The 25,640-nt window shown below is 40.7% G+C and overlaps 1 pseudogene; it reads right to left on the reverse strand.

The window, feature by feature from the left end:
* Positions 1–1,155: 1,155 nt before the first annotated feature.
* Positions 1,156–24,151, reverse strand: LOC118832107 (annotated as a pseudogene).
* Between the last annotated feature and the right edge of the window lie 1,489 nt (positions 24,152–25,640).

Raw genomic sequence — 25,640 nt, forward strand, 5'->3', positions numbered from 1 at the left:
TCTTACCTAGGTAGTGAGCCATTCACACTGTATTTTGTTGCAGCTTGTCGGCAGTGGAGGTGGTGGGTGGCCAAGGTAGGATCCTGCGTATTCCCTTTTTATTTTCACAGAGGAAATATGTACCTGCTGCCTGCTCTGTTTGCTAAAAACAGGGAACAGAAAAGAAAGACAACCTGTTTAGCAAGGACTGTAACAGTGCGACTGAGAGATGAATTCATGGGGGCTGATGTGGCTTGCTCAAAGTCAGCAGCCTATCTGGCCAAAGCCAAGCCGACCTAGGATTGGGGCTTGACTCAGAGTTATCTCCCAGCCCGACCAAAGGCGGCTGCGGTGATAGAGACTGTTCAGTAATTGGCATCAGGGAAGAAGGCGCTTATTAAGGTAGAAGGAAAAGACAGAACGGCCCGAATGATAGAGGTCAAAAAGAGTCAGCTTTACACCATCACTGACCTTGAAACCCTTCTCTCTCTGCCTGATTAAGGCAAAAAATATTTAGTTAGATAGTCTCTTTGTCCTCCACATGGATAAGCATGTGAAACATGAAAAAATCGATACAAGCTGTCTCCGGTTTAACCAGAATGTTACAGTGGATAGGTTTATGAAATCTCTAGGAGGGGAGCACAGCGGCTGGCTCGCTCCGGCAGATGTTGCGAAGTTTGACTGAAATGGATCGTATGATTATCGGAATGTTACTTTCTCCTGTATCGTGCAACCCACAGAAAATGGGAGAGAGGGATGTTTTGTTCTTCCCTCCATCATCACTTCCTCCGGGCCTTCTTTTTTCTTCCCTTTCTCATTTTGATCCTTCCCCTTCACCCCCTCCCTAAATCCTCCCTTCATCCCCACCCCCTTTCTAACCTGCGGAAAGGGCTGCACGGTTTTCTTAAGCAAACAGACCCTTAGGATAGAATAGAATAGAATAAAATAGAAGAGAATAAAAATCGTCCACTGCGAATTGGGGGAGGGATGCGGGGGAGGGGGAGGGAGCTGGTGAAGGAGGCAGATGGTCTCGCTTTACTATGCAGGTGCTGTTCAGCAATTTTTTCCCACCAGTGAAGCTGCTGCACTCCGCACAATGTTTTCCCAATTCACTAGACAATCAGGCAGAGCACAACACGGGCGCGGCGCGCAGCTACAGTGTGCTGAGACAGCAGGTTATCGCCGGTGACTCTGAAGCCGGCTGACATCTGACATGAGCTCCTGGCATGCTGACTTTTTAAAAAATCGATGGGGACAGACCTCAGAGTAACCGAAAACGCTGTGAAGTTTAACACTGGCGAGGCGGGTGCGGGCCTTGATTGGCTGACTGGACCTAGAAGGTCAGGGGCGAGAGGCGGTAGCACCTCATCAGTACGAACAGAGGCAGATTATTATTAAAAAAAAAAAAAAAAAAAAAAAAAGATTGCTCTGAAGTTTCGTAGCCCACTGTTGCGGGGAGGGAGCTGAGCTGCTGCGCTGCCTAATGGGCACTAGACCCTCTCTTTATTAATACAACCTTAAACAAAGAATGAAGGATGTATACGAGGCGCTGAGGAGGGCCCAGCGGAGAACCATAAAGCAGCCACTTGACCTCGATTCTGATAATTTTGTTGAACTTCCTTGAAACTTCCACCCCCCACCTCCCCTTACAGCCGGCATGCTGCAGTGATGCTCTTTTGTCCCAGCATTCTGGGAAGGTCAAAGAAGAAGGGAGAGGCTCCCCAGATGTGGAATTTTGTCAATGAAGTCACTACTCACAACTTACATACTGAATTGTCCGCGATATTGGATCCAAATTATACTTCCCCTTTTATTCCTGCAAGTCATAACCATACTGATCTTTTTTCGGAAGTAAAGCTTGGTCAACAGAGACATATTTGGCATGCACTGCACCCGGCCATAGGTTTGCCTTGGCCTTAGGCACTGGCAATGAACAAGAGGCAAGTGACTTCATTTTTCTGAGCCTCCGTTTCCTCATCTGTAAAAATAAAGGATTAGACTAGGCAACTAGGTGGTCTTGGAGAAGGAGAGACCCAAATTCAAAATGTACCTCAGATACTTCGAAGCTTGTGTGACCCTGGGCAAATCATTTAACGTCTCCTAGGCTTGGTCCCTTCATGGGTAAAATGGGAATGTTAATACTGATAAAAGCACCGACGTCCCAGGGTTGTTGGGAGGATCAATTGAGATAGCATATGCAAAGCACTTTGCAAACCTTAAAGTTGCCTAGCTGTTATGATTCAAGAGAAGCCTTATACCTCTGAACTGCTATAATCCCATGATGTGGACCCTAAAGTTAGTTCCCGCAGGTTACGCAAACACAAGAGAGAATATTTAATTCAAGGATACCTTATTAGGGGCAGAATGAGAAAACCTGGCTCCATTTGACTACATCTCTTTTAGAACAAAATGACAGAACCATAGAATGTTAGAGCTATGAAGAACCTAAGGGATGTCACCTTTTCATGAGTTTTTAACCTGGGGTTCTCATCCTCCAAGAGTTCCATGCATAGATTTCAAGAGGCTTATGAACTTGAATGGGAAAAAAATATATTTTCACTAACCTCCAACTGAAATTCAGCATTTCCTTCAATTATGAAAAACACTATTCTGGGAAGGGGTTCACAGGTTTCATTAGACTACCAGAAGGGGGTCTGTGACATTAAAAGGTTAAGAACCCGTAATCTAGTCCCAAACTCTCTTATTTTACAGATGAAGAATTGGAGATCTGAAAAGTCTCTGTTGGTGTAGATAATTGTGCTACTTTAGCAAGACAAGCAAAAAAGAAAAATTATAGAAACACATCATATACATTTTTACATTCTACATTTCTAAAAATTGTTTTTTAAAATAAAAGGGGGCTTGCTTTGGGTAGATAATTGTACTACTTTAGCAAAACAAACAAAAAATGTAGAAACAAAATCATGTGTTTTTTCATGTTCTATATTTTGAGAATATTTTTTAAAGAAGAGGTTACTTTGTGTTTTTTAGTCCAAATGATACTTTCTCTTTACTTTGGCATCTTAATGCACAGGTCATAACCATACTGAGCCAGTTGGGGGCACTGAGCCATTTATGGATGCTAAGTCTCCAGCTGTGAGTTCCCTGCCCCTGCCAACCCCAACTCCTCTCCTGTTCAGTTACTCACAAGGACACCAAGCAGCAGTCTAAGGATACGATTGTGTCCAGGCATCTTTTGAATCCTTATATTGCTACTAAAAACTTTCTTTTACATTGGGTCCATGGAAACAAGTCAGGAAAGGGGGACAGATGCAGCCTTTTCCAGTATTGCTACATCCCCTGACACTGGCTGGCTGAGCTGTCAATCAGCCCAAGCTGGTGATTATGTATCAGCCATCTTGCAAATTACAAGACATTTCAAATCAGCATTCTCATGTGCCTGGTGACTATTCCAGGGACCCCAATAGTGCAAAAATCCCTTCATTCAGCCCTGCCTGCATATATTTAAATTTGCCCAGTGCACAGCTTGGTACTCTTTGCTCTCTGAAGGTCAAGAAAGAGCTCAGGAGGTTTAATCTACAAACCCGGCAGATGGATCTCACAGCCTATAGCTTCTCTGCCATGTCTGGACCACAAGAAAATGAATCTGCTGAAAATAGTTGATGGGACTGGTAGTTCAGTTAGATGTATACATCCTTCTGGAGGAGACTAGCTTCTTTCTTCTATGTGTTTAAGTTGGGCAGGAATAAATTACACTTAATGAACTGAACAACCAACAAGTCTTTATTGAATGCCTCTTATGTGTCTAACGTGGTAAGATATACTGAAAACAATACTAATTGACAAGCATTTGAAGGGCTCTCTCGTAGAAGAGGGATGAAAATCTTTCTATTTGGTCCCAGAGGGAAGAACTGAGAAGGAGTAATAGATGAAAGTTGCAAAGATGCAAATTTAAGCTTAATGTCATGGGGGGTGGGGAGAAAGACAAGAAACTTTGAACAGTCAGAACTGTCCAGAAGTGGAATTGGCTGCCTTTAGATGTATTAGTGTCTCCTTCATTGGAGGTCCACAAGTGCAGTCTGGATGACCATTTGTCAAGAATGATATAATTAGAACTCCTTTTGGGGTATGGATGGGAAAAATTGGCTATGGGGACGTTATTCCCCAATTTTTGCACTCAGGTAGTAAATATCAAAGATGGGATTTGAACTCAGGTCTTCTTGGCTCCAAGTCTAGCATACTCTCAATTATGCTGTGTTGCCTTCCTGGAAGAAAAAAAAGAAGTGATATCTCCTTTATCTGAACTTTTATAATACTTATTAGCATAGAACAGTAGAATGAGCACTGAATTTGGAGTCAGAAGACCTGGGTTCAAATCCTGCCTTTGGCATTTACTGTCCACATGACCAATCCAATACAATCTAATAAACATTTATTAAGCACCTACTATTAACCAGGCATTTAAGCTCCAGAGATACAATTGACAAAAAGAAAGTCCCTGCCTTTTAAGAGTTTACAATCTAATGGGGGTGGGAAGTGAGAACATCATGTAAAAGCGCTATGGTCAAGTCAATTTATTTTTCTGAGGTTTAGTGTTTTCACCTGTAAAATGAGGCAGGTTGGACAGAATGGTCTCTAAAGTCTTATTCAGACCTAAATCTATCATTCTCTTTGATTTTCTGATTCGTCCTTTTCACCCAATACTGGTAGCCTAAATTGCTTCAAATGGTGAATGATTATATTACTATGTTTTTGTGCTACACGTCCCATGAAGTCCATAAGCTTCTTATGATCAGGACCTATACTGTACTTACATAGCTTTGTCTTCCCCAGAGTGCCTAACTTGGTGCTATGCACATAGCAAGCGTGTAATAGATATTTGATGATGATAAAAATGCTTCCTAGAAGTAATGCGTTTAAAATAGTCAGACTCACATAGAAGGGTCTCACCCTACCTTTTTTTTCCCTATGGCTTCCAGAGCCAAAGCAAAGTCTTGCCTTCTCTGCTGTTATCTGTGATAGGAATGGGAACCACAAAGGAGTTTCAGACTCTAAGTCTTAAAAATATATTTCAAATTTGGCACAGTATAAGAACAATGGTGGAGGGTGACACAAATGATTTGTGGAGAATACAGTAGAGGCAAAAAATGACTTGAAGGTGATGGTGATTCTTCCAAATTGGGTTCTGAATAAATCAGAGAGAGAAAAAAAACTAAAATGTAAGAAGAGTGGCCAGCTGGTGGAGAGGGAGGCACTTGGTAAGAATCTGAGCAAGCCAGAATGGTGTTGGGGAAAATACTGGAGAGCAAATGCCCTAGCTTTGTGGAAGATGGTGGAAACTGGATTCCTTTGATTTATTCCTTTTAAAACCAATATTAAAGGAAATAATAATAATATTGACTTTTTGAGGGCAATTGGGGTCCAGAGCTGTGATTTCAGTAGTGTATTGGACTTTCCAGTGCAGCAACCCTTTCCACTGATGGGGATGGACTGGTGATTCATCCACAAACTGACCATAAATCTAGAGCTGGAAGAGGCCTCAGATTCCATTTAGTCCAACTTCCCTTTTTTTACAGATAAGGAAACTGAGATCCAGGGATGTTGAGTAATTTGCCCAAAGTCACTAATATATATATATGATACATATGTAAATATATATATAAGATATATAGATATATAAGATATAATATAATTATAGATTTTACATATACATATCTGTCTATCAAAATAGGATTTGAACCCAAGTCTTTTGACCCCAGGACCTGTGTTTTTTTCCAGTGCTTCCACATGATGTTTCCTGTCATTCAAAGTAATGGTTTTAGAGATTTACCTGGAGGTACTATGATGATAAATGACTAGTGTGTGTGTCAGAGGAAGATCTTCTTAACTTCATGGCCAGTAATCCTTTACTCTGTGATTCCTCTTAATAAGTGTTAATATTTCATGTCATACTGGTCTCATTCAGGAAGGCCTGAGTTTGACTCTCACTTCTGACATAATAGCTATGTAACTAGGAAAGTCCCTTAACCTCTCAGTGCTCTTTTGTTGTTGGTCAGTTGTTTCAGTTGTGTCAGACTCTTTGTAACTCCATTTGAGGTTTTCTTGGCATGGTTTGCTATTTCCTTTTCCAGCCCATTTTACAGATGAGGAAACTGAGGTAAACAGGGTTAAGTGACTTGCCCAGGGTCACACAGCTAGGAAGTATCTAAGGCCAGATTTAAACTCAGGAAAATGGCCCAGCATTCTATCCACTGCACCACCTAGTTGCCCTCAGGGTGTTGGGCAGCCCTTTAAGACTCTTAGTTGCTGGAAGCCACTGAGCTGTATTTGTAAGGGGGTCAGGATGTCTTTTCATATAGAATTCCCCATATCAATGACATCACAGATCTAGTTCCTATACCTATAGCACATTATATGTATTCAACACATTGTAAAAAAAAATCTATTATCTCGCTATCTTCCCAAGCATCTTATGAGGTTGGCAGGGTAAAGTCTATTAATCCCTACTTTAACAGATGTGGAAATTGAGTATCTCACCCAAACTCACATAGCTAATCCAATGTTTTCGGTATTAGAGAATCCCAGAGAGAACACGCTTGAGCCAATCAGTGTCTTGGGCAAGGGGATACAATGCCATACTTAAGGCTTCTCCATGTCTATCAGCTCGGCTCCTGTCACTACCCTCCAATAACTGAAACATAAAAAAACAAAAAAACAAAAAACAAAAAACCACAGACTCCCAACCAGTGACCTTAGAAAGTCAGCAGCCCTCCTCACTGCTGGCTCCCAGCCTTTGCCTTAAGCAAAAAAAACCTTCTAAAGGAAAAGAAGCCTCCCTTCCCCTGCCCCAGTTGGCTTTAACACCTGTCAAAACTCCAAGCAGCCTTTTGAAATTGTGAATTTGATATGGCTGAACTGAATCGTATTTGCTCCTTTGTGTTTGGAGAGAGAAAAATAACTCGATGTTCTGCTCAAGGTATAAAACATCTAAAGTTGAGACACAATCGTTTGTGCCAAACTGCTGCTATCATCATTGGATTCAAGTGGAATTAATTTTCCTCCTCATCATTTCCTAGGCCTGGAGAAAGGGATTTTCTTTTTAGACACCTCTGGGGCAGATACTATGAGGAGGATTCAGGGAAATTTCACTCTTTCCAGTTTGGGAAGTCTAGCCCAGAATCCCAAAGATGGGTCCAGTTCATCAGGAAGGCAGGAGATAAAATTTCTGAGCTGAGTCTCTGCCGTTGGCTCCCTCTTTGATCCTAAAAAGATTTGAATATTCTCTTGCTTCCTTGGAAGAGAAATAACATGATGTTTATTCTCACGCCAGGCCTCTGATAATAATACCACACTGTATCTCATACCTGTATAATGCCTCCTACTGTTCTGTACTGAACACATATTTTCTGGGTGGCTGTCTAGCAAAATACTACACAGTTATACAACTAATTAACAATATTAGACAGTATATAATAAAGGTCTGGCAGCTAGGTGGCAAAGTGGATAGAGCACTGGACTTGGAATCAGGAAGATGTCTTCCTGAGTTCAAATCTGACCTCAGACACTTACTAGCTGTGTGACCCTGAGCAAGTCATATAACTCAGTTTGCCTCAGTTTCCTCATCTGTAAAATGAGCTGGAGAAGGAAATGGCAAATCACTCCAGTATCTTTGCCAAGAAAACCCCAAATGGAGCACGAAGAGTTGGACATGATTGAGAAGACTGAACAACGACAAAGTAGAATGAATGATTCAAGGATCGTTGCTAGCTAGGTAGAGTTGCATTAGACTCGAAGGCAGGGAGACCTAAGTTCAAATCTAGTAGCCCTACTTATCTTTGTATAAATATACATATTTGGAATTGTTTGGAGTACATCCTTTAGAATATGTGCTGAGCTCCCCTAGCTACTCTGGGGACACTTATGGCTCAATGCCGTAGGGTTGGGCCCTGCTTGACTAGATGTGATTTCATTCTATAGGAAGCTTGCAGTAGGGAACTGCTCCTCTCAATGCAGGTCTGTTCCCTCTTTGTACCTTATTGTCTAGAGTACCTTAAGTGACTTGCCTGGGGTTATACAGTATGTATTACAACAAGGAGCTGAATCACTTCTTGACTCCAAGGTAATTATGACTACTACTACCATCACCAGTGCCACCACCATTCCTCCCCCTCCTCCTCCTCTCTGATGTCACTACTGCCACCACTACCACCACCACCACCACTACCACTACTACTACCGCTATTACTACTACTCACCACTACTACAACTATTACCACCACTACTGCTACCACCACTACTAATACTACTACTCCTCTTCCTCTTCCTCCTCCTCCAGCAATGACTGATAAAATAATAATAAACATTAATGCTCTTTGACATTTATAGAGCAATTTAAACCAACTAATCTTCACATATATTATCTAATTTAATCATCATAAAATCCAAAAGAGGCTGTATGCTTTTAGGAAAGAGGGTTGGCCTTGGAGTTAAGCTCAAGTTCAAGGTCTCTCTCTCTCTCTCTCTCTCTCTCTCTCTCTCTCTCTCATACACACACACACACACACACACACACACACTCCAGTCTCTAAGGCACTGGTTCTTAACTTGGAGTCCATGAACATTTTTTTAAATTGATAACTGAATTTTCATAAAATTGGTTTCTGTTATAATCCTATATATTCTATTTTATGCATTGAACAACACTATACTGAGAAAGAGGATCCTTAAGTTTTATCACATTGCCAAAAGGGGCCATGAAGCAAAAATGCTTAAGAGTCCTTTCCCTTCATCAATGTAAGGAGTTTCTTACTGAGATTTCCCTGCACTTTGATTCAAAGAGAAGTTTAGATCAAAAAGCAATTCAGAGAGTTATGTGGCACAAATATTCCATTCTACAACTATTTTTGTTCCCATTTCACAAATGTGGATACTAAGGTCTAAACAGATTAAATGGCTTGTTCAAGACCACGTAGCCAGTGAGTATTCTAATTAGAATTTAAACACAGGTCTTTAGACTCAGAATGCAGTGTTCTTTCTGCCTTCTTGTGTGCCCACTCAACCCCTGGGACAAGGCTTAGCACATATATTTCATGATTTGTTAGCAGCCTTCTGATTAGTTCCATAAAGTTTTCCAACTCTTCAGCAGAAAACAAAATGAGTACCATTGAGAACCCACTTGAATGCATGCTCCACCCTAGAAGAAACTGACAACATAGCCATTGACCATGGGGAGCATACTGTTTAGTTGGGGCTATAGAATCCATGTCCAGGTATAGCAGGTTGTCAAGTTCAGATCAATTCTCAGCTACATAAGAGCTCTGGTTTGGGAGGCACAGGAGCTAAATTTGAATCCTGGCCCTGCTTATCACCAGAGCCCTGAGCAAGGCACTTAGCTCTCTGAGCCTCCATTGGCCCATTTAATAAAAAATGCCAGTAACAATGCCAAGTAGCATTTCTATAGTACCTTAAGGTTTGTTAAGTGCTTTACATATATCATGTCCTTCCATGGGATTGAAGGTAGATTAAATGATCTCCAACATCTGTCCTAGCTTTAAATTCTATGATCTTAGGAAGAGATCAAAGTACAGAGTGGGGAATAAACCCGATAAGGATTTCTAGAGAAGGTAATTTGAGCAGTTTTGTAGAATAGAGTCATGTCTCGGTGGCAAATTTGGAAGGAGTTCCTAGGATTTTTTGCCATTCCCCATTTAAAGGAGTAAATGAGTTAGAGAAGAGATTGCTCCATTCAGTCCTTTGTGAGTCTGCTGGGGTTTCTGTCCAGCTATTTAGATTTAGTTACAGAGAGGACCTTAGAGATCATCAGATCTAATCTTTTACTGATGATGAAACTGAGGTTCAGAGATGTAAATGACTTGCCCACATTAACATCAGTAGTGGCACCTGAAGTAGGATTTCACCACAGATCTTCCTGACACTTGAGTCACCACACCATGCTATCTCTTCAATAATGCAAGGTGTCTCAGACGTCTTAATGCAGTTTGAAGCATTTAAAAAACAAAAACTCTACACTAAGATATTTGTAATACCCTGTATAATAAAGAAGTGTTTTGTAGTCTCTATTTCACATTCATCAGAAAGGAAGGATTGCACCCTTTGAGTCTAAGATATATGTTGTTCAGTTATGTCCGACTCTTCATGAACCTGTTTGGGGTTTTCCTGGAAAAGATAGTGGACTAGTTTGCCATTTCCTTCTCCAGCTCATTTTTTACAGATGAGGAACTGAGGCAAACAGGGTTAAGTGACTTGCTCAGGATCACACTGCTATTAAGTGTCTGAAGCTAGATTTGAACAGGGAAGATGGTCTTCCTGACTCCAGGTTCAGCACCTTATGCACTGCACCACCTAGCGGGTACATAAAACCTACAAACCTAGCTATTTGGTACTCTGTTAGAATGGGAGATGTTAATTGGCTACCATCCTTCTTGTCAATTCATCAGAAAAGGTACTCTGTGAAGTTCTCTGTGAAGAAGAAAACGGATTGTAAATCTAACAGTCCTATGACGAGGTGAGCTATTATGGTTGTCTTTACTGTTTCGCAGTCAACAAATCAGCAAGCACTTAACGAGTACCTACTATGCACCCAGCACTGTACTAAGAGCTGGAAATAACCATTAAAAACAACAACAAACAGTCCCTGCTCTCAAGAAGGTAACACTCTAATGGCAGAGACAAAATGCAAACTACATATAAACATGATTTAGATAAGTACATATTGGAGACCTGAAAAGATCTAGACATATTTCCCACCTCTTATGAGAAAGGTAGTAGGCTATAGGTATAGACTAAGGCATACATTTTCAGATGTGGCCAATGTATAGATTTATTTTGCTTGACTGTACTTTTTTGTTACAGTGGAGGGTTTGGTTGGGAGTGGAGTCAGAATAGAAATCGTTGGGACATGGACAGAGACATTAAAAAATGGAAATGACTCTCAATGCTATGTGACCTTGAAATGCTACTAAATGGAATTGTCATAGTGGGAAGTACATGACTTCAAGATGGGAGAGAAGAAAGGGCCCCTAAGAATTATTAATCTCATCCCACTTACTTTGCAGATGCAGAGACAGACTTTGAGAGAAAAAAATAACTTGCCAAAGTGAATTAGTGGCAGAGATCACAGATGACCACCACCTTCTTCTTCTGTATCCTCTCTCCTCTCTGGGTATTCCTGATTGCTTTCTCTTGCTTACCCTTGTACCTATTTAACCAGTCCTCAGTCTCCTTTCCCAGACCTTCATTTATGATATGCCTATGTCTCTGTCCAAGGTTTTGTCATGGGCAGCCTTTTCTCCAGACTCTCTCACTTGATGATTTCATCAACTCTTAAAATTCAATTATCTTTTACAGATTATTTTCAGATGTATTTATCCACCTCCAGACTATCTCCTGAGCTTCCGTCTTGCATTGCCACCTGCCTTGTTGGACACTCCAAACTCTATATCCTTTAGGCATCTCAAACTCAATATGTCCAAATAGAGTTCATTATCTTTTCCCCAAAACCCTTTCCTTCTCTCAACTCCCCTATCTCTGCCAAGGTCACCACTATCCTTCTAATTGCCCATCTTTGAAACCTCAGAGTCATCCTCAAGAATCCTGTCTTTCACTAATCCCTCATTTATATCACCACAACCCATATACTTCTTGTAATTCACATAGCTACAACCTTGTTCATGCCCTCGTCACTTTTTGCCTCCATTAGTGGATTAGCCTTCAAATTGTTTTTTTCTGCCTCATATCTTTCCCCACTATACTCAACTGCCAAAGTAGAATAAGTCTATGTTCCCCTCTTACTCAATAAATGCCAGTTGCTTGCTATTACTTCTAGAATCAGATATAAAGTCCTCCACCTTGAACATAAACCTCTTCACAACTTTGCCCCATCTTACTTTTCCAAACTTCATTCTCCTTCACTCTCTCTACAGTTTAGTCATTCTAGCCTGCTTGCTCTTCCTGGCATACATTCCTCCATCTCTCATCTCAGTATGTGTGCATTGGCTGTTCCTCACACCAGGAATGCTATCCCCTCCAACCTCAACTCTTAGAATAGATAGCTTTTTTTAAGACTCAATTCAAGTTCATTTCCAAGAGGCCTTTCCTGTGCCTTCTGACTCCCAGCTCCTAGTATTATCCTCTCCAGGGTTACCTTATATGTATTCTGTACAAATGTAGAATATACCTAGTTATTTACATGTCTTCTTACACATCAGAATGTGTAAGCTCTGTGGGGGCAAGGACTATTCTTATTTGTTTCTTTGTTTTCTTTGTATCTCCAGTCCTTATTCAGCGTAGTTCCAGGTACAAAGTAAATTCTTAATAAGCTCCTGCTGATTGATTCATTGATGAGAGCTCAGGTCTTGGCACTGTCAATTCTGCACTCTTTCCATCAACAAGGCCTAGGTCTGGACTCCATTGTGTTGGGCTCTAAAAACACAATATCATGGCAATAGAAGCATACTAGGGCTTTGGGAACCCACATCAGTCTTTTAATGTGCTCAGCCAGTTCAATTGTATTAGCACCCATTTCCTTTAATGGCATGGTGCTTAACAAGTTTCCATTAGCTCTTCTGGAGTTAATCAGGCATATATGGCTGTCTATTAGGTAGAGGGTATGAGAGACAGTGAGGAATCAGGTCAGCAAGTGTGTGTAGACTTTCTATTACAAGGAAGCTTGGAGGTGGGGGATTTCTTAAAGAAAATCAGACATAAGAAAGAACTAGTGAGATAAAAACTCCAGGGCTTACATTACAAAAGGATGATTCAATGTGAGGGTATCTGGTCCCTTGGATTAAACTGTGAACTCCTCAGTTTCATTTAAATGTTTGTTTACAACACATCAACTCTTTCTTCTGAGTCAGGGTGGGAGTGGTCCTGGTTGGTTTAGTTTGGGAACCACTGATGGTGGGGCTTCCAAAATAATAACATCTCAGAAATCATACTATGTAAGTCGGTTAGAAGAAATAATTTCATTTATGCTCAGATCCTCAGTAATTGGTTTCTTCTATAGAGTGAAGTACACTCATTCTAAAGCAATTCCCATTTCTATTCCCAACATACAGGATGAAGGGAAGGTATCTAGATGAATATAAAAAGTATCTTTTTTCCTTCTGTTCTGCGATTGGCTGCTGACATCTTATGTTCAAACGACATGTTCAGTGTTTCAGGGCTGCTATTTCGGGGTGGGGGGGTGGGGTGGAACTAAACCCCATTAAACTCAGAAAGGGCAGGATTCTGACTACCCAAGAATAGAACAAGAAAATGTTACTTCTCTGTACAAAAAGCTCCTATTGCCTTTAAGATAAAGTAAAATCTTCCCTGTTTGGCATTTAAAACCCTTCCTAATTTGGTCTGAATCTATCATTCCAGATTGATTTCCCATTGCTGCCCCCTCACACATTCTACTTTTCGGCCCAAGTTTGCTTAACCATTTTTTCTTTCTTTCTTTTTTGCTTCATAGACTTTTTATTGGCAGTCTGGTGAAACCTATGGCCCTCTTCTCAGAAAAATGTTTCTAAATGAATTAAATAAAATACATAGGATTACAAAGGAAACCAATTATAATGAAAAACAGTTGTCAAAATACATATTTTCATTATGATTACAATATAATACAATATGAATACTAAAGTTATAAAATTATAGTAAATAATATTTATGTAGTTATAATAAATCTATAATACAATCATATTGTATAATAATGTATATAATTTTCATACACACACACACACACGCACACAAATCCCTAGACATTCCTCCTTGTTTTGCACGAACTGTCCTAGATCCTTGGAAAGTTCTCTCTCCCCACTTGTGCCTCTTAAAATTCCTAGCTTCCTTCAAAGTTCCACTCACATGCCACTTTCTACATGAAACCTTCCTGATACTTCCTTCTCTCCCCCATCTCCCCTAGTATTAATGCTCTCCTCTATCCCATAATTATTTTGTTTTTACTTTGTCTACATTTTCTTTTTACTAATCCTTATGTATCCCTTCAATAGAATGCAAGTTCTGGAATAGCAGGGCCTGTTTCATTCCCAGTCCCTTGTCTGTAGCTTGCTGAATGAAACATCAGACAATCAAAGTTGCCTTTCTGCTTCGCTACAGTCTCTCATTTTCCCCTAAGAATGAATCCCTGACAGGAAGGTCAAGGAGGACGAATGCTAGGGCAGGTCTCCCTTCTAATTCTCTTGGTGAATCACAGCCCAAGAGGGAGATGTTTGTGACTTGGGCTCCCTATTTGATGATTCTTAAAAAATGAAACCCTGTCAGAAGGTAATCTTGGCATTAGACTTATTACTCATTAAATCACTGATATGCAACCAAGCTGAGTCCTCTGTGCAAGATGTAGAGAAAGAGGAGGAAGGATCTTTGTTGAGACAAATGCCTATCAACCGCCCACTCTGCATAGCCCTGGTGGGGATGATATTAAGCAAATGGGTTGGATGTATGGTGAGGTGTAACTAATTTCTCACTAGCTAATTCCTTTACAGCTGGGATGACTCATTGGCCCAGAAGCGGTAATTTCAGAAAGGGTACAGTGATAATCTTCTCGCCCAGTATTTTAGAGTTCTCTTTTCTCTACCCTTGCATTCACTTTAGAATAAGCACCATGTCCCATCATAGCAGCCATTGTTTAGGAACCCTCCATAGGGGAAAAATGAATGTTTTGCTTCTAAGTCTGCTTGGTAACTGATGGGCCTGCCTTGAGATTGGATAGGAGGAGGGGAGAAAAGAAAGGTACTATTATATTGAATGAACTCACAGATAGATGGGAATGGTCATCAAAGGTGGTGAAGGCTAGAATGTGAGAACTCTGGTTCCCCTCCCTCCCTCCTCTAATTCCTATAATGAGACACCCTGTACCTGCTTGGGGCCTCTCTCTCTGGAATTACAGGTAATAAGGTAAAGCTGATGTTAATGGTTTATGACATGAATTCATTTTGAGAACTGTATGCTTCACCTATCGCTTTTATTTTTCAATTTGGGTCTGTTAGGTATTAATAGCTTTTGGGCTGTGTTTTCCATTTTAATCTTGCGTTTTCTCATTTCCAAGTAGATTTCTTCTTTCAATTTATACAAACATTAAACCTCCATTTCCTGCAGGACCCACCTCTTAACTCATTTCTCTTTTTTTCCCATTCTTTTTCTTTCTTTCCCTTCTTTCCTTTTCCCCTTCCCTGTTTTTTTCATGCTCATTGGCTTTTTCTTTTTTTCCCTTTTCTTTCTTTTATCTCTATTTTTCTTTCACTCTCTCCCTCTCATTGTCTCCTTCCTTCCTTCTTCCTTCCTCCCTTTTTTTCATTTCTTCCTCTCCTCTTTTTCTTGTCCTTTCACTCTCTTCCTTTCTCTTCTTTCTCTTTCTTTCTTCCATTCTCCTCACCTCATGATAAAACTTCTAGGATCATATGCTAAGTCATACATCTTTTTCCCATTATTTAGGTTACAGAAGAGGAGAAGAGTGAAGGCTCACTCCACTGCCTACTTTGAAGGATATAAAAGACAAATATTTGGAAGATGTTGACTTTCCATCTCAGTAGGAGAGAACAAAAGGATGTTACATAATTGGTGGCAAAAGCAAAAAAAAAGAAGTTTATAACAATAGCCAATAAATAAACAAATATATATATAATTAGTCTTGATAGGGATATTTACAGCTCTGTATAATGAGTCCAAGCTATCTTTCTAGTTTTATTTCACATTGGACCCCATCACATTTTTTGTATTCCAACTCAATTGGGCTCCTAGTTCTTCCCCAATCTGGCCTGCAATTCTCTTGCCCCACTGTAATTACACAGGCAATGATGCATCCATTATTACTAGAATGAACCTTTTCTCATGTCTGCCTACTGAGATATTTCTCTTGCATCAAGGTTAAATAACTTCTACTTCATGAAGCTTTCCCTGATCTACTATGCTAAAAGTGATTTCTCCTTCCCCAAATTTTCCAAGATACTTTGCCTGGATCTAACATTTTCCAGTATCACAGGCTGCCTGGCATTATTCTTAACTAAATACATGCCATACCAACATTTCATCCTAGTAAGACAAGCAGAGTGATACAGAGAAAAGATGACTGTATTTGGGGTCAGAGAATCTATATTTGAATCTCACTTCACACTGAACAAGTCACTTAACTTATCTGGGTCTCAGTTTTCTCCTCTGCAAAATGAGAGGTTAAATTAGTTGACCTTTAGCGTCCATTACAACTCTAAAGCTAGGACCTGACCCCTCTGAGTTTCTGCACCTATACATGGGCAAGGCCACACATCACAGGGTTGTTGTATGTAAATTCTTTGCAAATCTAGTGACTACCTATAAAGATGTTAATGGTGGGAGACTAACACCTCCTTAAGGAGATTATTTATATGTATTTATACATATATATATATATATTATATATAACAGTTGTCTTTAGTCTTTCCATCCCTAGCTTAGCACAGGACCTTGTACGTAAGGCTAGACTAGACCTATGATTTTATTCATATTGGAAATTTGGGATGGAGAAGGAAATTCCCTCTAACAATGCAGGTTGACTCCTGCTCTATAACTTATAGTTTTAGTGAATTACATTGGTCACTGAGAGGTTAAGTGACAACTTTGGGCCTGTATATATCAGAGATATAACTTGAACCCAGATCTACCTGTCTCTGGGCCAGCTTACTATCCATTACAACATGCTGCCCCTCTTCCTTTGGTGTGATGAATAAGACACTGTTCTTGCCCTTAGGGGGACATACCCTAGCTGGTGTGATGAGATTTATACCCATGAAAAAATAATGTACAGTCCAAAACAAATGAGTGATGCATATAACAGTTAAAAGGCAGTTGTCACTGCTGGTTGACCTGATCAGGAGAGGCTTTACATGGATGAGATGGGAGGTAAGCTGAGCCTAAAAGAATGGGTGGACTTCAGTCCACAGTGGACATTGTGGTAGTCAGGGGTAGCAGAATATGAAAGGCACTGGACAAGATAGTTTAAGATATGTTTAGGGTATAGCAAGCAGACAAGTTTGTTTGTTTTTGTCTTTTGGGAGCCCAGGGTTTTTCATAAGGGAATTGTGGGGGATTAGTAACAAAGGGTTGAGGACCCAGTTGTAGAGAGCCTTGAATGCTAAATTAAAGAGTCTGGATGATCTGGCTAAAAGATAGGGTCAAATGACAAAAGGAAAGTTCTAGGATTTATTTCAAAGGAATCCTTTAAGAATCATTATGATTCTTATATACTCAGAGTGGTTGAGCCAGATACCTTGCTGGAGGCAAGGAGAATGGGCTCCATATGGCCTCTGCAGGCCCCTTTCCATCTCTATAATTATCCAGAACTCCCCACTCCCCCCAATGTCAGGCTGGCAGTTGAGTCACAGCTCTCATGATCCTAGATGGCAAATTTGAGACACCCTTAATTGGATGCTGAAAAAACTAAGCCTGCCTCCCAATGGCTCCAATACAAGAGTTATGGTTGTTTACTGTAACACTAAGACAGTCCCATTAACAAGAATGATGGGAAACTGCATCACAGCATTATTCTTAGCAAAAGACTTGACAAATATGTTTTGTAAATGAAGGAGCTACAATAGAGAAAACATATAACACTCTTTCTCCCCACCCCCACCCCCTCCTTTTTTTTTCCCAGTGAAATGGTTGGATGTTTAATGCTTTATACATTATTCAAGGCTCTGTTTTCTACTGTTCATCAATACCCTAGTCCACAGCAGCTAGAAGCTTGTAACAACTGACAAATGTAGACAAAGCATGCTGCTTAACCCAGGAACAGTGGGTCAGAGAACAAACAGGAAAATTTATTGTCTTCACTATATTACTGTTGGAATGGAGAAGTAAATGAATACCATACGTTATGGCTTATCACTTACAGTATGAGTGTATCGCGAATGGCACAGCGTGTCCTACTTAAATAATACTGATGGATAACACACAGCCAGCTTTTGTTCATTGCTGGGTTTTGTCTTGTCTGTGGGTTGTTTGGAGTTACTTGGGGTGAGAGAAATAGAGGAAAACACACATACAACCTTGGCATCTGGAGGGGCCAGGGAAGGCGGCATTGCTTCATGCCTAGGATGCCTTCTGGAGGGTGTGAGTTCGGAAGATGTGAGTTGTTAGACAAGAGAGAAAAAGGAGGGAGGGAGGGAAGGGGGGCAGAGAGAGAGAGAGAGAGAGAGAGAGAGAGAGAGAGAGAGAAAAGAATCCTTTTGACATTTATTTCTTACAGGTCCAAGAACAAATCTAGCCATGAAGGCCTGAACAGAGAGAGAGGTCTAGGATGACTGATAGAATGAATGCAAGATCTTTGAAGGCAAAGATTGATTCATTTTTGTCTTTGTATTTTTTGTGCTAGCACAGTTCATGGAAAACAGTAGGCACTTAATAAATGCTTGTTGATTGATCAACAACTCTCCTCACAAGTGACAGGATCAAAAGAGAAGGTTTATCACTGTAGCCATGCGCAATATAGCTGAAAGAGTTGGACAAATGACCAAGGGAAGTTTTGGAATTTCTTTCCATGAAATCCCTCGAGAAACAGCATGATTTTTCATATTCTCAGAATGGGTCAATGAGAATTCTGGCTAGATGGGGGGGGGGTATAATTATACTATTCTATTTCCTTATTTTTGGATATTTAAATAACAGAGGATCATCTCCAGACCTAGCTATTACTAAGAAGTGAAGGAAACAGTCTGAGGATTTAGTGATATGTACTATTGTTCTGATGTTTGCAAAGAAACAACATACTTTGTTGTTGTTGCTATTCAAGAGAACAGAGGATTTAGAGCTAGAAGTGACCTGTGTCACTTCTAAATCATATGGTCCAATCTCCTTACTTTACAGGTGGGTGGAAGGATAAATTGCTCAGGATCACAAAGCTATCCTCGGAATGCTAGCTGGAACCTTCTTGTATTAATCAGTGAAGAGGAAAAGGAGGATGTGTCTAGCTCCCATCACTGTTTTAGTATATCCTACAATTGGCCGTTTGACCTCTTAATCAGTATCTGTCCTGTCAACACAATTGTCTTGATGCTGATTGGCACCTTATCCAGCCATTTACATTAGTGGTAATAGGAAAGAGGAAACTTTTTTTGGGTGCTCCATAATTATTTCTCAGGCTCAATTAGTAGAAAATTATTGAATGTAGCCCTTTAGTGAAACAGACTCTTTAGTAAGGAGACCCAAGGAATATTCTTGTTTAGGCATTCATCTTCCATATGCCTGATGGAATTATATCAGAGTTCTAAAAAAAATGAGACTTTTGCCTACTGAGACCCATAGATTAATCTTTTTCAGTACCTATTGTGAAGAACAGCATGAAGTCACCCTAGGTTTCAAGGATTCTAATGACTGTCTAAAATCTATAGATTTTCCCTCACACTCATTTTTACCATCAAACTACTCCACCAATCCTTCAAACAGATGCAATGCAGAAAGACCAAAAATGGATGTTTTTCATTTATATCGTCTTCCTGACCCATACTCTCAGATGCAGATTCTTAACCTTTTTCTAGGTCTCTATTGCTAACACAAAGAAGATCTCACCAAAATCAGTGGGCAGCAGGACAGAGTGTAACTTTTGATGAGATACCCAATAAAGTGAAGCATTTGCAAAAGTGATTAGACATGCTGTTAGTTGATGCAGGAGCAAGTATAACACTGTTCAATGACAGATACTCAAACTACAAGAAACTCAGCCACTGGACTACCTAGGGATAAGTAATGAGCCTAAAAGAAACTCTGGACTGGAAGGAATGATTATGACTAGGGAATTGTGTGAAAGGCAGTGTGAAAAAGAATGGAATATAAGAGCTTTAGAGTCAGACAGGGATTTTTCACTTTCATTTTTATATTCCCAGCAGTGTAACACAATGCCTGGAACAGAGCAGGTGCTTAATAAATGCTTATTGCCTGATTGAGCAATAGGAAGGATATTAAAGACAGGAGTGTACTTGTAAATACTTAACAATTGGTTCTCTGGAAAATAAAATTTTCCTGAGACATGTTTAAGTTTAATCTGCATTATTATTGTTTTCCCCATCACTTCATAAAGTGATTCTTAGACAATTAACAAAACAATAAATCAAGCCCTGATTTGTGGCATTTGTTGATTTCTGAGGTGTAAATGTTCACACTAAAAATTTAACAATGGACTCTCCAGAGCCAGTTAGAGCCAGCTCCAGCCTGATTATAAATCACATAGATAGGAATGGAGGGGATCATCTAGTCCAACTCTGTTAATTTACAGAAGAAGAACTGAGGTCTTGAAGGATTAAATGATCCACAGTCACAAGTCAAGAATTCTACTCAGACTCCCATTTGAACATGTGTTGAATGTAAATGAAATTAATCAATGAATACATTCATGCATGAATGTATTAATGAAAAGGCATTTTTGAAGAGTGTATTCTGTGCCAGGCACTGTGCTAAGCTCTGGGGCTACAAATACAAAAAGGAAAGATAGTCTCTGCCCTTAAGGAGCTTACATTCCCCCACCATACCATACATAGCCCTCCTTGTCTTTCTGTTACTCCGTCATCTATCCTCTGCCCTATTCCTTCAGAAAATACTGAGACTGGTATCAAACTCCTTAACACAAAGGTGTTCAAATTAATTATTTTACTCTTCCCAGATATATATCTCTACATAGATTATAGATAGATACATATGTGTGTATGTGTATTTAAAAGAGCCCTGCAACCCACAGGAAGAATTGTGGGCACTGGGGAGTAGGAACATGGGGGTATGTTTATGGGGGTATTTTTCAGCACACAAAAGTGGCATTTTTCTACATGAAGTAAGTCATAGGGATTATCTTAAATATATTAAAAATTCAGGATCCCTCTCCTGCACTCCCAAGGCAATATTCCCAAACTCCCTCCACTGGTTTTTCCTTTCTCCATATTCCAGGTGCTAAGCCTTTGTATTAACTTCCTCAGAAGCCTTTAGTTAACTGGAGAGAAAGAGCTGGATTTGTGTGTCTATGCGGATTGGCCCATTCTTATGTAATTTGTAAGATGGCAAAGGGATGACACACTATTCCAGTCTGGGAAGCTGGGGCTGTTTATCAGCAGCCACAGAAGCTAGTGAATAATTCTGGGCTGCCGGTAAACTGCAATCTACCAGATTAATTAAATCTGACTTTTACAGCCATTTTACTATACAGATGAAGCCCTGCCAACAAATACAGTATATGTGCATGTACTCAGTGCCTATATCAAGACTCTTCATTTTTCACTTACTTCCCTTCAGTCCATGGGGGATGGGGGCAGGGAGAAGGTGAACATCCTTAGTAGTGCAAATACTTTCCCCTTTGGTAAGAACAGTTTAAAGAAGTGATGTTATTATAAATGGTTAACCATGGTACAACCAACCAACCAATCAATCAACTAACATTTATTATGCAGCCACAATATGTTCATATGCTGGCCAATGTTCTGGATGCCTGAAAGCAAATACAAGAATGAAAGAATTCCTATTCCCCAGGCGCTTACATTCTAATGGTGGAGACATAGAAAAGTTTATGTAATATAAGTACAAATATAATAAAGTAATGAACTACAGGGGAGTTCTATCAGGGGCCATGAGCATTTGGGGGATTGTTTGAGATGTGGTTTTTTTTTTTAATCTTTTGGCTTTTTATTTGACAAATGTAGGGCGAAAAAGATTAACTGCAGCCACAGACAGGCTTAAGGGAAGATGAGGGGGAGTGTCCTCTTCTGACATCATCCAGGCCCCTAGCTGTTGCCCCCTGAAGCTGGTTGGGAGCTGAATGTGGCACTCTGTGAGGGGTGGGGCCCATATGGCTTTGGGAGTATAGTTTAGCTTGGGGGCCACAGGGACCCAGGCATCCTAGACCATCTGCCACCTATATTATACTTGGAATCTTTGGCTGAGGTGGGGGGTGGTGGAGGCAGAAGGCGGAGGGGCAAAGGATTAAGTGGTATGAGATCTGGGTGGGGAAAGGACAATACAGAGGATAGGCCGGGCCTCATCTGGCCTGCATCTGGTCATACAGAGAGCATCAGCTCCTGGGAACCATTTCTGTACTGGATGTCACACAGTGCCTTCTGGAATCGGTGGATGAGGTCAGGCCCATTCCCTATGGTGGGAATGTGAAGGTCCTCATCCTGGTACAGGATGAGATGCACAGGGCACACCTGGCAGGCCAGCCCGAGACAAAGATCTCCCGTACCTGCCCCTCCTGAAGTATCAGCAGCAGCTCCTTCATGCGCACCTTCCTCTTGGACACTTGGAACTGCCCCCACGTCCAGGCCACATCCAGCAGGCTCCTCTGACTCACCCCTAGAAGAACGATTCCATCCAGTGAGGGGTCGCTAGCATCAGCATGCCATCTTTTTGAGTCCAGAAAATGAAGACGTTCATAGTCCCTATCTCAGTGTGCTGGTGGTCTGGGTTGTAAAGCCACAAGACTTGCTCATAAGGCCCTTGGTGGGCGGCCTGCTGCATGAACACTGTTGGCTCGTATTCCCTCCCGGCTTGCCGTTTCCGACCGCACCGGCCCAGGCTCGAACAAAGCCGGGCTCTGCCAGGGGCGAGACGGGCGTTAAGGAGAAATAAATGTCCACAGGACACAGGATGACATACAGCATGACTCCCGGCAGTGGTGGACGCCCAGATGTGGCTCGTGGCCGATGACAGTGGGCTGAATGTAGAAGCTAGCCTTCCTTTGTCCCCGCTGGGCCCTCACCCTCACCGATCTCTACCGTGCAGTGGATACATTCCAGAAGTTGGAGCTTGTCAAAGGTCATGAGGCAGAGCCTCAAGGATCAGCGGGACATACGATCTATGGTGAGCCACCAGGCAGAAGAGGCGCACTCGCTGGTCCTTTCCTCGAAGAGTCTTCATGCTTTCGAAGAGGTCTGTGCCTTAGTGAAGGACTGAGCAGGCTGGTGCAGCATGAGGTTGCAGAAGGCCAGTCTTGGGGAAAAGGTAGTAAGTTCTGTTCTTGTTCAAGAAATTTGCGAAATAAACTAGATGAGTATACAGTATAGCTGGAAATCACTTTCAAACACTCTCGTCCTTGTGTCTTGCTCAGCGCCTACCCTGTTGTTGTTGAGTTGGTTCATTTGGTGTTTGGACTCTCCCTGACCCTATTTGGGGTCTGAGACATAGAGGGTATTTGACCACATTTACTTTGCTTCATTAGTTAAAAACAACTGAGTTTAGCACCTAGTTAGCAAGAATGATACTTTGAAACAGGAAACTACTTCCCATGCTCTCTAGCAGAGGTCTAACAAGCCTTCTGAATAACAGTCCATGAGCTCCCATGGATTTAATTACCATCTCTATGTGGATGATTTTCAAGTCTCCCTATCCTACCCCATTCTCTCTACTGACCTCCAATCTCACATCTCCAGCTGCCTTTCCAACATCTCAAACTGGATTTTCAGTAGATATCTTAAACTAAGCATGTTCAAAACAGAACTCATTATCTTTCCCCCTAAATCCTACCTCCTATCTTCCCTATTACTGAAGATGGCAATACTATTCTTCCTGTCCCTTAGGCTTACAGCCTAGGAGTTTTACTGGAGTCCTGACTATCTCTCAAGCCCTAAATCCAAGATGTTGCTGAGGCCTGCTGATTTCACCCTTGCAATATCTTCTCTTATCTCACACTGCCACCACCCTGGTACAGGCCCTCATCACCTCTCCCCTTGGTTATTTCAGTAGCCTTTTTGGTGAGTCTCTCTTTCTCTAGTCTCTCTCCATTCCAATCCATACTCTTTTTGACAATTAAAGTGATTTTCAGAAAGCACAGGTCTGACTTTATCACTCCCCTACTCAATAAACTCCAGTGGCTTTCTATCACCTGCAGGATCAGATACAAAATGCTTCATTTGGTGTTCAAAACCCTTCATAACCCAGACCCCTCCCACCTTTCTAGTCTTCCTAAACCTTACTCCCCAACACATGCTCTCATCCAGTGACACTGGCCTCCCAAATGTTTTAAGCACAAGACATTCCACCTCTTGGCTCCAGGCATTTTCTCTGGCTGTCCTCCTTTCCTGGAATGCTCTCCCTCCTCTTCTCTGCCTACTCCTCCTAACTAAAATCCTATCTTTTAAAGAGAGTCTTTCCCAACCCCGCTTAATTCTATTGCCCTTTCTCTTTAATTAATTCCTATTTATCCTATATCTAGCTTACTTTGTATGTAACTGTTTGTTGTCTTCGCCATTAGACTATGAGCTCCTTGAAGGCAGGGGCTGTATTTGCCTCCCTAGCACTTAGAGCAATGCATAGCACGTAGTTGGCTCTTAAAAAATGTTTATTGATTGATTGATTAAAATGTAATTAGGAAATACTAATAAAATAAAAACATTAAACATAGATCATAATGCATTTTAAAAGTAAGCTGATATGCAGCATTAAGGATTCTTATATAGAAATCAGTGGCTCTTTTGTTTTGAGTTTGACTGTACTGCTCTGAAGGAACTTATAACAAGTCTCACCTCCCATTCCCTCTCAGGTAAGCAGCCTCCCCAACAACCTATTCATAGTGTCCCAAAGAATTTTTCCAAATCCTCTTGGATACTACATAATTGCTATGGTCCTTTTGATTTCTGAGTACATTAGATTATGTATATAAAATACTCTACATAGAGCAGACACTAAATAAAATGAAGAGGTCTCCATAAAAGAAGACTTTCTTATTTTTGGTCTTTTTGCACAATCTTCATTTTTCCAATGAATTAATTGATTAACTAACAGAAGTTACAAGAGGGATTTTTAGGTAAGGAGCTTGGGGCCCAGATTATTTTTCTTATGAGTCAATCGACAAATATTTACCTAGTGTCTAATTTATGCAAGGTACTTCTGGGAATATATAGAGTGTGAGATGTGGTCCCTGCTTTCAATAAATGTGCTATTATATCCTCTAAGTATGAGCATAAATTTCCTGCAGTCAGAGAAGGTTTTTTTTTTGGTCTTTGTACAGGATATAAGATAATTACTATAAGGCAGTATATGACAAAGAGTGATGCGAACTGAATGCTATCAGAGGTCAGAGAATGGAAAGATCACTGTGGGTTAGAATGGTCAGGAATGGTCAGGGAAGGCATCTTGGAAGTGGTATTTGAAATTGGCCTTGAAATAGAAGCAATAATGATCGTTAACACTTATGTAGTGCTTTAAGGTTTACAAAGCACTCTATGCATACCATCTCACTTGATACTGACAAAAATCCTATAAAGTTCTATTCTTCCTTTTATTTCCAGATGAGAAAACTGAGGTTGCATGTTTACTCAGTCAGGATCACACAGCTAATAAGTGTCTGAGGCAAGATTTGAACTCAGCCTTTCTTGACTTTGGCTGATCTATCCATTATTCTGCTTCCATGCCTCTAGGTGATTTGAAACATAGAGAAGTTTCTGATAAACTGGAACATACCAAGCCAGTATAACCATGTAAGCAAGTCGCAGAGGAGGAACCATGCAGACCTGCACGGTGTGACCAGGGCATAATGAAATGGCCAATCTAGAAACATTGAAGTATTATGATAGAGTTATCTTGGAGTACAAGATTAGAAAGCAAAACGTAGCATCAGAGCTTAATGACGAGAAAAATTTCTGGTTTTATTCTTGCATTATGGCATGGGGTACCATAGCTAGAAATTCTCACATAGCTCTATGCAACTTATCCTCATTGGTTTTCTCTGGGGAAGATAA

This window comes from Trichosurus vulpecula, chromosome 9 (genome assembly GCF_011100635.1).
Source record: "Trichosurus vulpecula isolate mTriVul1 chromosome 9, mTriVul1.pri, whole genome shotgun sequence".
NCBI lineage: Eukaryota > Metazoa > Chordata > Mammalia > Diprotodontia > Phalangeridae > Trichosurus > Trichosurus vulpecula.